Below are 2,496 nucleotides of genomic sequence, written 5' to 3'. Positions count from 1 at the left end.
GGGGGGTTGTATAAAGAAATGTCTTTTGTTTCTTTAGTTTGACTGGTTTTGTTTACTTGCTTGTTTTTGTGCTTTTTAAAAAAAAAAAGATAGGAAGGGGAGGGGAGGGGGTATTGCTATTAGATTGTGTTAAGTATTTAATAATAATGATAAATATTTTCAGCAAAAAAAGTACAGCGTTTTAGTGTACAAACAATGTATAAATAGAATAAAATTTTAAAAAGGAGGTACGGGTGAAATGATGGGCTACAAAAGCACTGGTGCAATGACCTAATAATAACATCCCTCAGATGAATATTCGCCCCCCCAAACCCTATACATCGTCTGCTTGAATTAGTAATATGTTAGATGCTGGATACATGAACGTAAAGAGTGTCCTTCTGAGACCTACTAAAACCCGAAACGTTTGTAGATGAGGTTTACATATGATGTACTTCCAAACATTAATATAACTACCAAAGGGTCGGCATAGTGAAATTTCACATGTTCTTCCTATGCATAATTCTCATACCAAGCAGACGCACAATCAGTATGAACATAAGACAAAACATTACTTGAGCCTATTACCTCTCATCTCCTTAAGCCACCTCCACCCATTCCCCTTCCTCACTTCACTTCTTTAGGTTATCCCAGATTTTGAAGTTCAGATCCTGTAACTTTCAAGATTCAAATTAAAAGCCCGATTTGATTACAATTTTTTTCCAGAGCCATTTTCAGGATGGTAATTTACTTTGGATGTGCAAGGGTGGGAATTGTAAGATCCTGAGTGATCTCATTTAGCTTGATAAGACTCCTTTTAAGCTAAATTTTGATACTCCCTCTCCTCCTCCCCACCTCTCCCCTCCCCACCTCTCCCCTCCCCAACCATTTTGAATATTATTGGTGGGTATATTCCAACTCGCTGGAACTGGGGCAGGGAGGAATGCAAAGCACCAGCAGAGAGACCGAGATAGTCAATTCAAATTTTCTTCATTTGAGAATCGAACTCAGGTCTCCTGCGTGCGACAGCAAAGCGCCTGTACGCTACACTACAGACGCCAGTTTGCCATACTTTAAGATAATACGTCATTGCATTTGTCAATAAAATAGAAAAGGCGCCAAGACGAACCATTCGTAATAATGAGTACTTTTCTTTTTTTTTTAAAGGAATTTGGGAAGAGAAATAGATTTCTTTGCCCATACCAGCTTGTCGGAACGTGCAAATTCTGTAACGAGCTAATAAATTGGAACCTACGGCGATGTGCATCTGAAGGCAACGTGAAAATTCTGTAACGAGCTATTTAATGGGGACAAGAGCATCATCGCCGAATGTATTCGTAAAAGAAGATGCCTCTGACAGAAATAAAACAGTCTGAATTCTCTATAGCGGAATAAAGACTTGTGTGGGCATGTCTGCAAAACGGCTAGATAATACTGCAGATAGAACGCTTTTTTTCTGTGAATATTGCCAGTGCTGTGCGTCTGTTACTTTTAGAACACGAACTGTAAACGTGAATGTGGATAACACGTTTTAGAGATAATGTAACTAACGTGCCGTATCTTGAAATGTTGTTTAAGAGAGAAAGTAAGATAAAGTGCCACATGTTGAAATTGTGTTTAAGAGATTTTATAACTACAGTGCTATATCTTGAAAGTAATGAAAGTTTATTTTTAAAGATGGAAAGTAACTAAAGTGTTATATCTTGAAATCACAGTTCAGAACTTACCTTGTCCCTTCGAAAAGGCAGAAAGAATTCACAACATGGCACCAGTTACCAAGATATCAGTTCCGTGACTAATGAATACATTATGCTGCATTCTGGCGTTCCGCAGAAAACGTTCTTTATCTCTCACTGAGTGGATTGAAACGAAAGGAAGCAGATAAAGAACACTGCTGTGATGCAGAAAGCAGCCCGCTGGTAATAAGGTGGGTAGAACCAAACTTGCTTTAAATATGGTTCCAATTAGATTTTCGTAAAACCCCACAAAGAACCGAAACAAAACCTCCCGAAATAGCCCTCTGTTCTATCGACTGTACCCCCCTTCAAATTTATTTCTGGTTGATCTCTTCGACTGATTAGGAACGGTGCTCATCCTTCGTACAATGAATTGCCAAGAACAATACCTGGAAATAGCCTGAGGAGATCGCGCCAAAAATCAAGCAACTCCTGTCGACGAATGCCGTAGTGTTGTTGGCTATGCCTGATTTTCCAGTTGGCGATCCTCCTTCTAAGACGGACAGCGGCAGACAGATGGACGGTAGGCGTGCGCTGGGCAAATCAACACTTTTTGCAGGACTGCCAGTCTCTCTCCCTGCAGCTCAGAGCCGCTGAATACCTGGCCATTGCGCGTTTGACGACAGCTTAGCAGTTTTAGCGAAACCACGGCGCTCCCGCCGGCGAAAGAGTTCGTGGGGGGAGGTAAAAAAGGGTTCCAGTTCGCTGCGAGTACAAGATGAGAGGGGGGAAAAGTGCCGTTTGGAGATTGAGGGATTGGGGAGATGGGGGTGGGGGGTGG

At 41.3% G+C, this 2,496-nt stretch overlaps 1 protein-coding gene across 2 annotated transcripts in view; it reads right to left on the bottom strand.

Annotated features, from left to right (window-relative positions):
• LOC101863157 overlaps positions 1 to 2,366 on the bottom strand; it is a 16,657-nt gene extending 14,291 nt beyond the window's left edge. Inside the window, exon 1 of one of the 2 annotated variants that reach the window (XM_013088286.2) lies at positions 2,105 to 2,366. The gene's annotated coding sequence lies outside the window, so the exon portion shown is untranslated. Of the gene's footprint in view, positions 1 to 1,706; positions 2,083 to 2,104 lie in introns of those variants that run through there. The other variant, XM_013088281.2, reaches the window with a different exon arrangement.
• Between the last annotated feature and the right edge of the window lie 130 nt (positions 2,367 to 2,496).

Source organism: Aplysia californica, unplaced genomic scaffold (assembly GCF_000002075.1).
Source record: "Aplysia californica isolate F4 #8 unplaced genomic scaffold, AplCal3.0 scaffold00023, whole genome shotgun sequence".
Classification (NCBI taxonomy): domain Eukaryota; kingdom Metazoa; phylum Mollusca; class Gastropoda; order Aplysiida; family Aplysiidae; genus Aplysia; species Aplysia californica.
This window is presented reverse-complemented; position numbering and strand designations above follow the sequence as displayed.